Raw genomic sequence first — 14,429 nt, 5'->3', positions numbered from 1 at the left:
AGGGCTTGTTGTCAGGCAACTTGAAAAAAAGGACTCGTACAATTCCTTATTTAAATTGGATTTTGGTGGAATTGGCTGAATATTTGATATGTTGTAGAGCTTGTCTCTCTGATAAAAAGTTCCCATAGGCACAACTCCCAATAATTACCCATTTGACTTCTACGAGGCGTCAAATATCAAAAGCGTCTAATATCATAATTTCTTATTTTCAATGAGTAAGATGTATTCATACTTTGATTTACATCTAGAAACTTTTTCCTGTGTATATTTAAAAATAAAAGCTATAAAAGTGACATTGACTTGAAGATGACTTGATTTCAAAGATTTCAGTGATACTTTCATTTGCTATGTACGAGGGTAGTCTCAGAAGTACTTGACCTGACGTATAGATAGCAGTTGTTGTTTGAAAAAAATGAATATAGTAGAAAGTACCAACTTTATAAAGCTTAAGTTTGAAGTTTGACGACGCTACATTGTTTGGTATTTGTTTGGCAACCATCAATAGTGAACGCTCTCAGTGAATTTGTAAATATGGAAAAAATTAGTCATCGTTATGTGATACAATACTTTCATTTGAAAGGCCTCAGTCCAACCAATATCAAAGCGGAGCTAGATTCTACTCTGGGGGAGTCTGCTCCTTCGTTTATAACAGTAAAATATTGGGTGACAGAGTTTAAACGAAGCCGTATGAGTTGCCAAGACGAACATCGCAGTGGTCGACCAAATGAGGTGACCACGCCAGAAATGGTGAAGAAAATCCACAAAATGGTATTGGATGACCGTCGACTGAAAGTGCGCGAGTTAGCAGACATGGTAGGCATTTCAAGAAGTGCTGCACATCGCATATTGACTGAAAATTTGGACATAAGAAAACTGTACGTAAGATGGATGCCGCGATTGGAATAAAAACAGCGTCGTGAGGATGTTTCAATCGAATGTTTGGCGAAGTTTCGCAGCAATAAAACTGAGTTTTTGCGTCGATTCATAACCAATGAAACATGGGTCCATCACTGGCTTGATGGCTATTTTGAGGAGCTTGACGATTCCCACTATAAACAGGGTATCGAAGCTACTGAACATCGCTGGGAAAAGTGTATTGAGCTAAAAGGAGACTATGTAGAGCAATAAAGATATTTTTTCCCAAATTTTTTGTGTTTTCTTTGTTAGGTCAGGTACTTCTGGTTCTACCCTCGTTCTACCCTCGTAAAACACGTGTTTCAATGTATAATACATTGACAACTAAGTGTACCATTCGATTATGTTTCGCTTTCTGTTAAAAACACAAAGCATAACCTTTTTAATTAAACTATATTTTAAAGCGTAACAATTCAGAATATTTTGTGTGTGTGTATATAAAAGAGAGGGAGAGAGAGAGGGAGAGAGAGAGGGGGGAGGATACTATATTAAGAATGTACCCACTTCTTGCATGGATTACTTCCTCCATGCGACGAGGCATATTCCTTATGACCATTTGAATTTCGGCCTGGGTAATGTTACCCCATTCAATCCGAGAACTCTTTGAAGTTCTGGCAATGATTGTGAAGCAGATACTTTTCTGCCGAGATTGTCCCAAAGATGTTCAATGGGATTTAAGTCTGAACTCATAGTTGGCCATTCGGGTAAATTGATGTCTACTTCCCTGCAGAAACCAGTACTCTTCTTGCAACGTGTGGTCGCGCATTATCTTGCATGAATATATAACGGGAGACAAGCGACAACTTGCCCCCATTACTACCGTGTCGGTGACGACGACCAGCCGCCGCACGGCTGAGGACCGCCGTGAGCCCCCTCGCACCGCACCTACCACGTGCCGCGGCATTTAAGCTATAGTAATAGAAAAGAGACGAACGCCGTCTTCGAGACGCTCAGGAAAAATCGCCGAAAGACGTACCGAAAGGGGTAATCCTGAATTCGCATGTGTCGATTTCGCGGAATTCGGAAGTAATCTCCTAACAGTAGCCAAATACTCCCGGATAAGAAAGTAAAGGATATATAACCTGTTCGCACGAGGAGATCGAGATAGTTCCTGGAGTAGAGCTCCACTGAAGCAGCAACAGCAAAGGACTACCAGAGGAAAATCGAGAGCCTTAGAAAGAGCGAAAGCACCAAAAACCACCGGAGAGTACCGAACGGGAAGAATGAGCTCAGCTGATCGTGGCCTAAGGTCGGTGAGTAGCCTTTTCGATACTGTACCGAACCACCGGGAAGAGGTCTACAAGACCCGGCGGCACACGCTCAAGCGACTGACTCTCACGAATAAAGTCCGTTTTCTCGCCGAATCTCCGTTCATGTGAAATCCACCGTCACCACGAATTTGTAAGTGCTCATCCGTCTGCGTCGGCAGCAATTAGCTCGTTGCAGAATAGTTCTAAATATTTGTCGTGTGAGTCGGCAGTAGTTAGCCACCGTCGCGGAATGTTCCAAGTATTTGTCGTGTGAGCCGGCAGCAGTTAGCCACCATCTCCGCGGAATTCTAAGTGCTCATCTGTTTGCGTCGGCAGCAGTTAGCCACCGTCGCAGAATAGTTCTAAGTATTTGTCGTGTGAGTCGGCAGCAGTTAGTCGCCGTCTCCGCGGAATTCTAAGTGCTCGTCCGTCTGTGTCAGTAGCAATTAGCCACCGTTGCAGAATAGCTCGAAATATTTGTCATGTGAGTCGGCAGCAGTTAGCCACCATCCCCGCAGAGTTCTAAATGCTCGTCCGTCTGCGTCGGCAGCAGTTAGCCACCGTCGCAGAATAGTTCTAAGTATTTATCATGTAGGCAACAATTAGCCACCGTCTCCGTGGAATATACGTGCTCGTCTGTTTGCGTCGGCAGCAGTTAGCCACCGTCGCAGAATAATATAAAGTATCCGGCAAAATTCTAAGTACCCGTCAATATGCTTATTTTTACGGTAATCTGCCACTATTTCTCACGACCGGATTGCGACGGTCTATAATATTTACCTGTGTATTATCGAATTACCGGTCGCGAGTCGTTCGCGACGTTGTTAATATTTACCTATGTGTTATTGATATTACCGGTCGCGAGTCGTTTGCGACGGTTTATAGCGTTTACCTGTGTATTATTGATGATATCACCGGTCGTGAGTCGCTTACATTTATAGTGTTCATCGGACTATTTTTGATATCGCCGGTCGCGAGTCGTTTACGACCTTTATAATTTTCATCGGATTTTTTTTTATATTTCCGGTTGCGAGCCGTTTGCGACGTTGATAATATTTACCTGTATATTATTGATGTCATTGGTCGCGAGTCGTTTGCGAAATTTATAATATTCATCTGGTTTATTTTGTAAATTAACTACCTACGGTATATTATACGTAGCGCGTTGTGTTTTGATAATAAGCCAGGCCGTTGAGTCCGAGATTGTTTAGGCCAAGTCTACCGAAGTCTACCGAAGCATTTCTTCCATATCCCACCTCATCAGCGTGTCCGCACGTCGTTTAGTCGGGCCCGCGTACCGAGCGGCGGAGCACTAGAGACGTCGGAGTGCCGATCACCGAAGAAACAAACGAACCGCTTCCGTCGCAACTCATTCCTCGCCAGGATGGAGCAACGCGAGGCAAGCCGAGACGAGCGTTACAAATATAAAAGTCTCTCCAATGAAAGGCGCATACGGAATAACATGGGGTATTAATCTACACGGAACAAAACCTCCATTAGACCTCCATAAAATATTTATAGCTTCACCAGACATCCATCTCCACGGTGGACATCAAGAGGACATCTGATGAACGTCTATATTACATCCATGATAGATATCTATGTAACATTCACCTCGGATGTCTAATGGAAATCTATAATGGATATTCGCTTCTTGAATCTCCAGTGGACCTCCATAGACATTCTGAATGGAGTTTCTAGAGGTTCTAGAGATTATGCACATATATAAATATGGACATAAAATGGAGGTCTTATGGACATTTCTTGGATTACTTTATGAATGTTCTTGGACGATTTTAGAGGTTGTACGGATGTTTTTGAGAGGACACAATTTTAATTTATTTTAATGAATGAAAGGAGATACAGAAAATATGAGTTTATGAGTTACCACCCAATAAGCAAGAAACATGAAATTAATGTTTAGAAATGTTGATTTTATGTGAATTTTTGAATGTTTCTTGAATAATATTATGTATACATTTAAAAATATTATTTTGCAATATAATTTTTCTTTATGTTGTTAAAACATTTTATAAAACATTATAGCAAATATTTTTTAAAGATTATTTTAAAATTTATTGGTGCTAATGCAACAGTTAAAAAATGTTTATAATTTGATATTAGCTTTGCAACATTATAACATTCTCTTTTAAACATTACTGAAATTTCGAAATTATACCCAAAATAAACACGTTTATATAAAGTGAAATATATATATATATATATTGTTGTGCCCACACCTTTGGGGAACGTATTGTTCCCACGCTCTTGGGAGAAGACGCTCTGTGAAGAAGGCATATAGAGAGTGTTTGACAGCTATTATCGTTGTCAAGGAATTTGTTTACTAACAACTGGAATAATAAGAGAGTCGCTCTAGTCCTGTCACAGCGTACGGACGTAAAGCGAATTCGTGCGATTATTTTGGAATCGATTAAGATCCGTTTTTCTAGGCTGTAAATAAAGCTTTTCTCGTTTAGTATATCTCGAGTTATTTCTTTCACGCGCGGGCACAACATTTGGGGGCTCGTCCGGGATCAATAACGATAGAAATCGTAGACGTGCTTGTGTGTGAAAGTGAAAGAAAAAGAAATGGCTTTGGCACATTCGCCGAGGAGGACTCGTGCTCAGACGCCGGCTACCTCAGATGATTCATTACGAGCCGTTCTTCAGGAGTTGCAGCAACTAAGGGAGGAACGGCAGCAGGATCAGAGAGAACAGCTACGAATTCAAAATGAATTAAAAACACAGCTTGAGGAACGTGATTCAGCTTTTAAACGCCTGGAAGAAAAACTGGATAAACAGATGAGTCCTTCAAATAATAGTATTTTTGGGAATAAAGAAAGGGAATGTTGGCAATGCGGTGGGGTAGGACATTTTCGTTCAGAATTTCCGACATTGCAGCAAAAGGAAAACTAAATTTTGCCGAGCTTCACGGAGCTGGTTCGGTAAAAAGGATTTAGGCTCCGTTTTATAAGCGCAGAATTGATAAAAACATGTATAATATTTGTGGAAAATTGAATGATAAAATGTTTCTTAGTAATTTTTGTTGTTTCAGGGGGTTGTTAAATAATACAACTTGTTCTTTTAAAATTGACACAGGTTCCGATGTCTCGATTATAAGTTCTAGGAAGGTAATACCTTTGAAATTGAGTCCGATAGGTTCTGTTAATTTATTTTACCCTACAGGAGAAAGAGTTCAGGTTCATTCACAAGTTGTTGCTACCATTACTTTGGGGAAGTTTTGTGTACAATTATGTTTTTATGTAGCTGATATAAATAATGATTGTATTTTAGGAAGAGATATTCTTTTAAAAACAGGTTTAGTAGATGGATTGTTTGAAAGGGCTCTTGGAATCTCAAAGAATAGTTTTGGAAAACAAGAATTAATTTGTTCTAGAATAGAGAAACATTCTATTCAATTTCCTGAATTACTTAGGGAAATTCATGAACAAAGTTCTAAACATTTGAATTTTTCACAAAAAGAGATTTTCTCAGAGTTTCTTATTCAATTTCAAGATTTATTTGCTGAAAATGTTATAGCTGGTAATTGTGATATTCTTTGTCATCATATTAAACTTTTAGATTCCAATCCTATTAAGCAGACTCCTCGTCGAATTCCTATTCATTTACAAGAAGAAGTTTATAAAATTATAGAAGACATGAAAGCTCAAAAGAATTTCCCATTCCTCTTTCCTTTTCCGTTTTCCGAGTCGCTGACGTCTTTTTCCACTGAGATCCGTTAAGGACCGCCCTCCTCACGGTTTTTGACCGTGGTTTTTCCGTGAGGCTTTGGGTGAATACCGGGGCGGGGATTAGGGGTGTTCTTTTAAAGAACGTCGGGTCCACGGGTTATACCCCCCCCCCTTATCCGAAGAAGAAGCTGAAGAGCGGTGAGCTGGGACTTCGAGAGTCACGTCGACAACTTTTCGGCCTGATAGCTGTTGGGACAAGAGATGGCGTAGTCAAAAGAACCTGAGACAGCAGTCCAGGTTGTGACAAAGGATCGCCAAAGGTGCCCTGGAGCAGCAAAGATGGCGTGAAATTTTGGAGATAGACTTGAAGAAGAGCATCACGAACAACTTTTTCCATGGGATTGTCGGGACGACAATTTTGGAAGAGAAGGGACAGTGTTGTGCCCACACCTTTGGGGAACGTATTGTTCCCACGCTCTTGGGAGAAGACGCTCTGTGAAGAAGGCATATAGAGAGTGTTTAACAGCTATTATCGTTGTCAAGGAATTTGTTTACTAACAACTGGAATAATAAGAGAGTCGCTCTAGTCCTGTCACAGCGTACGGACGTAAAGCGAATTCGTGCGATTATTTTGGAATCGATTAAGATCCGTTTTTCTAGGCTGTAAATAAAGCTTTTCTCGTTTAGTATATCTCGAGTTATTTCTTTCACGCGCGGGCACAACAATATGTGTGTGTGTATAAAATACATAAACATATATATTTTAAAGCGATTATTAAGGGAGGAAAAAATTATAATTATAATAAAACACGAGGGTACGCTCCAGCTGACAAAGTTTGCACGGTTTTTATTGCAAATTTGTTGCAAGTTATCCAGCCATAACAGGTCTTGACGTTAAAACACGAGTTGTATGCGGATATAAATGTTTCCCTGAGGTCCTAGACCAGAGACCGGATAATTGAGAAATGGGGGGTCATGTTATCCGACCCCCATGTATCTGGTCTCCGAACGGCCGAGTCCGTCCGTTCCTATCTCGCCGAGCTGGCGGACAGGAAGGGACGCGGACCCACATTCCACCTAGTGCAGTTGTTGACCGGCCATGGTTGCTTCAGCCGGTATCTGCACCGAATTAGAAAGGAACTCACTGATCGATGCCACCATTGCCCAGCGCTAGAGGATATAGCGCAGCATACGCTGGAAGCATGCGTAGCATGGGACCACCAGCGCCATGTCCTCGCCCAGGCAATGGGAAGTCAAAACCTGGACCCATCCCTCTTCAAGGCCACAATAAGGAGGGAAGAGGTCTGGGCGGCGGCGGCCTCCTTAGCTGGAGATATAATCTCGCAAGGAGGCCGCCGAGTGGGAGCGCCGTCCGCGTCATCGAGTTCGACTACTTCGGCGGCTCTCCCCACAGGACAGCGATTCTGATTGACTGCCAGGTGCGGACTCGCGTAATCGGGGACGCCCCCGACCGCTCAGGGCTGCGTTCGGAAACGTCATTCGGGTGCATCTGCTGCGTTGGTGTGAGAGAGATACAAAAGTGAGATAAAGAAAGAGAAAGAGTATCCGAGTGACGTTTCCGAACGCAGCCCTTGACTCGCTTCCGTCCGCTGACGGAGGGGCATTAGACCGCCGCACAATGGGCCAGAAGTCCACTGTGGTTGGCCAAAATACAATTTTTTGAACTTACATGAAATCAAACATTTGTGATATTATTTATTTATACAGGGTTCTCAAAAAGTCTACGAACGATAAAATATCTTGAAAACGATCAGTTTTTGGAAAAAATGTTTCAGGCACAAGTTGTAAGGTTTAAAATGATCTATTTACGGATCTTATCAGTTTGACTCTGGCTAGCGTCAACAAGGTCAGGACAAAGTCACCTTGAACTTTTCAAATAGAACGCTCTACTTTTTTTGGCATATTCTTATAACATATTTCAAGAGCTTTCCAAAACACTATATCAAAGTATATTTTTGTTAAGTACATCGCGAGTTATGAAGCTTCAAAGTTACAGTACCGTCGGCATTAGCATTACCCAAGGTGTACCGCATGGAGGTTGCACGATCGGATTTACACCTCTTGTGTATGTGCGCGTGTGTGTGCGTGTGTGTGTGTGCGTGCGTGCGCGCGCGCGCGTGTGTGTGTGTGTGCGTGCATGCGCGCGCGCGCGCGCGTGTGTGTGTGTGTGTGCGTGTGTGTGCGTCTGCGATTAAATTGCAACCAATATGTATACTGTGTTTGTAGTCTATTTATATTTTTGCAGAAGCAATTTTTTGTAGAAACATGGATGAAATAGTATATAAGACTTTTAAATATTTCTGTATCGTTCTTTCTAATCTCCAATTTCTATCGAACTTTTCAACATAAAAAAGCAATTAAGAAATTATGCGAAACCAAGAAATATGTTGTATTATTTATCTCTTTAGATATTACTCTTATTTATTCTGCTTAATTCCGTAATATTTATTTCTCAATTTCATTTTTTAAACATCTTTTTTAATGCAATGAGGCTCAACTCCTGTCGGTAAACGGTCAATAAATTGTCGCAACGATCACAGTGCGAAGTTAGTTACATTTGTTCCCACATAGCATTAGATCTCCAAAGTATATCCTAATTTGATCAAAATGATCTTATTATGATCCAAATGAAAAAAGTTATCCATAGAAGTCCCTGAGGGCATATGCATTAGCCACAAATTATATAAAATATCCACATAACATCCGTAGGATGTTCTAGTGTATTAGTTAATGTTTACCGAAGAGCAGTGATACACTTTCTTTTTATGGTATAATATTTATTTGATACTGTGATTCATTCACATATAGTAATTAGTTTTTGTTTTTATTAATTAGATGTTTAACATGTGTGGGTTGCGTCTACTTTTGCGTTCTTGTGATCGAGAGGAAGGGAGAATTAATAAGTGAGGATATTAGTTATGGAAACATGCGGAATATATTATAACATTGTACAAATGTGTGTTGTGTCAGTGTATTTTCTTTTGTAAGATATTTCTTCGAATACGACGGCAGGTTGCCGCGTTGAAATAGGGCCATCGTGGGCTCCGTTTACTGAAGGCCAAGTTACTAAGGTGCTCCGTATTTGCTAGTATTCTATTGGTTCTTGGGGTTGTCTGCGTCCCAAGAGTCCCAAGAGTCCGAGGGGGAACGCCCTCGCTGACGTACCTAGGGGACAGCGGTCGTCCTACTCGTGAATCTGCCCGGGTTAGCTTATATAGTGGCAGTCTTGATAGACGCGGCGGTGTCACTTCTGCAATTGTTAGCTTCCACCGTGGAGAGGCTGGTTGCGCCTTTTTAGGAGAAGCTTGGTCATCGTTGTGCCATCCTTCGGGGGATGGAGTTTCTTGCCGACTCGAAGAAGGCGTTCTAGGCCGTCATGACCTAGGCTTGGAAGAGGTTTTCTTCGGAGATTCCGGGCCGAAGAGCTCTAACAGCGCTCTCTTGACTCCTTGTTTCTTACTCCTGCTTTCGGTCGCTTTTGCCGGTCCCCCGCCTTGGGAAACCATCTAGATGCGGCCGCAGGCTGACACGGTGAAGCCCCCCGGGGCTAATTTGCGTGCTGTCTTAATGCGTTTTTCAGCGCCGACGCTTTACAGCGTCGTTCGCAGTTTGCAGTGCGTGTACCAAAATATACGTTTTTCAGCGTTGCTCGCACACCTTGCGTTGTGTATAGCGGTAGAGAGACGCTTTGCAACGTTGCTCGCACTTTGCAGTGCGTTATGTGAGAGATATGCTTTTCAGCGTTGCTAGTATTTATAGTGCGTCGGTTCTCGATATACCATTAAGCGTCCGATTTCTCTGCTGAAACACCCGCAGTGCGCTCCTTTTAAATTCGCCGGTCGGACTTTTAACTCCGAGTCGTGGGGGGTCAATGACTTGCCACCTAGCGGCGCGGCGGCGAGGCTTGCTATGGCGTGGGTGGCTCGTGCTCCCGTCCTTTGACCTACGTCGGTATCGATCGCTGTATCGATCTGTCCGGTGGTGTTCTTTGCTTACCATAACATGTATTACTTATGTCTGAATAATTGATATCCAGAAAGCATAAAGAATACAAAAAGAAGTTAGTCTATATGTTATTTATGTCTTATAATCTTTCATAATAACGTGTAATATTTAGATGAATCATTTATTAGGTGTACAACTTTGCTTCCGCCGTTTCTTTCCGAAATTCGAGGCTTTATTGTAAAAAACTAGTTATACATTTATGATTCAAAGTATTGTCCATAGCTGGCCACTATTTTCTCCCATCTTTCGGGAAGCGTACGAATCCCGCGTTGAAAAAACTGATCATCTTTTGAAGCGATCCACGAATCGATCCAATTTCTTACTTCTTCATAAGACCGGAAGTGCTGGTCAACTAGGCCGTGTGCCATTGATCGAAACAAGTGATAGTCAGAGGGAGCAACGTCTGGAGAATACGGCTGGTGAGGTAGGACTTCCCATTTCAACGTTTCCAAGTATGTCTTGACCACTTTCGCAACATGGGGTTGAGCATTGTCATGCTGCAAAATCACTTTATCGTGTATCTTGTTGTATTGCGGCCGTTTGTCTTTCAATGCTCGGCTCAAACACATTAATTGCGTTCGATAACGATCGCCTGTAATTGTTTCAGTCGGTTTTAACAGCTCATAATACACTACACCGAGCTGGTCCTACCAAATACAGAGCATGACCTTGGAGCCGTGAATATTCGATTTGGCCGTCGACGTGGAAGCATGGCCGGGATATGCCCATGATTTTCTGCGCTTGGAGTTATCGTAATGAACCCGTTTTTCATCCCCAGTCACAATGCGATGCAGAAATCCCTTCCGTCTTTGCCTTTCAAGCAACTGTTCACAAGCAAACAAACGCCGTTCAACATCTCTCGGTTTCAACTCATACGGCACCCAATTTCCTTGCTTCTGAATCATTCCCATGTCTTTGAGGCGTTATGAAATTGCTTGCTGAGTCACTCCCAATGATCGTGCCAATTCTTCTTGACTTTGACACGAGTCTTCATTAAGTAATGCCTCCAATTCTGCATCTTCGAAAATCTTCTCTCTTCCACCGCTATGCCGGTCTTCGACGTGAAAATTACCGTTCTTGAAGCGTTGAAACTACTCACGACACGTTCTTTCACTACCCATACAGCACAGGTAGATTCTAAGCAGATTCTCAGTATATCGCAACCGTAAATTGCGATTATTCCATGAATATCCGAAATACGTACTATAATATTTTGAGAATATTGTAAGATACAGACGAGGGAGGACAGCACCAGTCTATTCCGGGCGGAGCCACGGGAGAAAGACCGGTCCTGAGAGAGATCAGACTCGACGGATGGAGAAAAGGATAAAAGGAGACGCACGGAGGAAGACGGGGCTTTTTGGCTTTTTACCTGTTTGCCGTTAGCTCTTTAGCCTTTAGCTTTTGCCGATCAATGTCGAGACGAATAATAGAAATTAGAGTCAAGTCGAAGAAAGAGTCGTAGAGCGTTAAGCTTTTGTAAAGAGATATATTTGATATAAGTTGCGGTGTCGGATACTATTGTATTATTGTTTATTTAAAATATACATACTGATATTCTTGTTCATAATAAGAAGAGTACAAATTAATCGCTCGGAACCTTAACATCCTGAACATCCCTCTCTCACAAAGGAAGAGGATCAAGAAGAAGAGAGACAGAAAGATAATAGAACAGAGAAATAGAGGATCTCTCTTTTTAAAATCTTACAATATACTGAGAATGTTCCTATGTCTGCTTCCGCAGTCTACTCAGTATATACTGAGAATATTTCGTAATATATTGTAGGTATATCTAAATAATATTTTAATAATATTACTAGTATCGATTAGAAATATTTCCTAGTTTATTGTTAGTATATTTGTAGAATATTTATATAATATATAAATATTCTGCAGGTTTTTTTGGGTATAATAAAAATGACCAATTGGTTATATATATGTTATAATATATATTTTTTAAATTAGTTTAACATATAAATGAACTCTTTATACATATATTAATAAACATATAAATGAATTCTTAACAACTTGTACTGCCTTTATAAACTATAAACTTTATAAATTATAATATATATATATATATGTATCTTCATAAATTATATATATATATGTAAAATCTAAAATAACTCAATTATTTTTTGTTTTTTTGCACGTTCCTTTGCATGAGCCAGCCAGATCTTGATGGGAGCAGAAATTTGTTCATCTGTTGCGGTTGTATGCGACTTTCTTATCACACCTGGAATATAATATTTAAAAATCAGTATAATTAGAGAGTGAGAGAGAGAGAGAGTGTGTTTTCTTTAAATAAATATCTGTTCTCATTTAAGTTGCTTAAAAGAAAGTTGAAAAATTTTATGTTAATGTAAATATATAAATAAAGAGATTACTTAAATATTTGTTTAAACATTTGGTAATTATTTAGAAAAGGTATACCGCCTCCGATTTTGCTAAAACTCACATATCATATATATTTTGACTCGTAGAAACCGGATCCAAAAGTAAAAATAGTTATTCAACTCTATAAAGCAAGAAAAAAATTGTTAAAGATAGAGGTATGATAGGTTAGGAAACCTGCCATTGCAAGGTAAAGTTTCTTCGTTGTACTTACTGTATTAGTGTAGCGCAGTATACAACTAAACTATACAAACTAAACTTTTATAATTATTGTACATAAGATAGAACTTATTTTGAATTGTACAAAAAATAACTCCTATCTTGTATACAATAATTATAAAAGAATATATCTTTAAATCTTCGCCTTATATGTACTAAAATGGCAGATTCTAAAAAGGTTAGCAAAGGGCCCTATACAAGGGAGAGTGTATCATTAATCAGAAGCAGAAGAATGTAAGTATATGCTATCTCATTATGTAGGACTGATCTTGTTCCTCTTGTTACGCAATAAAATAACATATGCTATGATTCTTCTGCTTTTGATTCATGATACATTCTCCTTTGCATAGGAGCCTTTGCTAATCTTTTCAGAACCTGTCATTTTAATATAAGGTAGACTCATCACTTTAGTAAAGCAAAGATTTAAAAATATATTCTTTTGCAATTATTGTACACAAGATAGGTCTTATTTTAAATTGTACACAAAATAACTCCTATTTTATGTACAATAATTATAAAAGAATATATCTTTAAATCTTCGTCTTACTAAATCAATGAGTCTATCATACATTAAAATGACAAATTCTGAAAAGATTAGCAAAGGCCCCTATGCAAGGTGACATGTGACAAAATTATTTATATAAATATTCTTAATTTAAGTATTTTCATATAATTGTTATACTGCACTACACTAATACAATAAGTGTAACGAACAGACTTTACCTTGCAATGACAAGTTTCTTAATCTATCATATTCTATCTTAAACAATATTTTTCTCGCTTTGTACAGCCGAGCACTGATTTTTAATTCAGATTCAGCTTCTACACGTGAAAATGAATCAAATGAGAGTTTTAGCAAAATCAGAGGCGGTGTGCCTCTTCTAAATAATTACCAATTATGATATTAATTAAAAACTAAGATTTACAATTCTGTATATATATTCTGATTATATATTTTACTTACATATAATTACTTTACACAATTGTAAGTTGCTGAAGATATTTTTCTTTTTCGCTCCATACTAGCTGTATTCCATGGCTAATTCATTGCTGAAGATTTGTCTCATTAATCTTATACATAATGATTTTTAAATCCTCGCATACAACTCGAACCAATTGTTTAATCTGAAATGTAAGTACAGAGTTAATATTAGTTCAATATTTCGTCTAATGACATTTATTAATTTATATATATTATGACTCTATGGATCCTCTCTGAGACTATCTTTATTTAATTATGTCAAAAGGGAAAAATTGCACGACAAAAATTATTATAGCATACGTTAAAATAAAAAGATATGTCTATTAAACAACAGTTTCTCTTCCAATCGAGTCAAAAAAATTGTAAAATGTTCCGAATATTTTCCTGTTATTATGATAATGAATAGTTATATAATTAAAGTGTTAAAATACAACTTAGGTTTTAATCTATATTTTTGTGATTTTTATTACGTTATTTAACAGCTATATTGAATAATAAACAGATATAAAGTATTTTTCTATAAGTTGAGTCATTCTTTAACTTTGTTTCTATTACTTCAAGTTCATTGTCACTTTTAACTGTTAAATTCTGAAAAATGTCATCTTCCCATTCTGTGTCAATAATAGGAACTGACCGTTTATGCAAAAGAAGTTTTGCATAAAACATTAGTATCTTTAAAAAAGAAGTCAATGCAATAGACATTTCTGTCTATTGCATTGACTTTCATTTTTAAAGATACTAATGTTTTCAACAACAAATCGATGAAAATTTTCTGTTCCTGTGAATTAATAAAAATATTACACTCTTATATAAATATATTGATAAGCCGCAAAATCATAAATTTGAATAAAGAGATAACAATAAACTGTCGAGACAATGTAAAATTAATTTAATATATAATATAATACTTTTATTTGTGCTTGCTTACTTCTGTAGTCGACAACATTTTCA

At 38.8% G+C, this 14,429-nt stretch overlaps 1 long non-coding RNA gene across 1 annotated transcript; it reads right to left on the bottom strand.

The window, feature by feature from the left end:
* Window positions 1–11,982: 11,982 nt before the first annotated feature.
* LOC112588318 (uncharacterized) lies at window positions 11,983–14,133 on the bottom strand. The gene is made up of 3 exons (XR_003112753.1): window positions 14,113–14,133; window positions 13,461–13,621; window positions 11,983–12,119 (listed from the first exon to the last, which is right to left on the bottom strand). It is a non-coding gene; the product is annotated as an uncharacterized LOC112588318 (long non-coding RNA).
* Window positions 14,134–14,429: the final 296 nt, after the last annotated feature.

The sequence above is a fragment of the Harpegnathos saltator genome, unplaced genomic scaffold (assembly GCF_003227715.2).
Source record: "Harpegnathos saltator strain DR-91 unplaced genomic scaffold, Hsal_v8.6 scaffold189, whole genome shotgun sequence".
Lineage (NCBI taxonomy): Eukaryota > Metazoa > Arthropoda > Insecta > Hymenoptera > Formicidae > Harpegnathos > Harpegnathos saltator.
The sequence above is the reverse complement of the archived record's forward strand: the minus strand, read 5'-3'. Positions and strand labels throughout refer to the sequence as shown.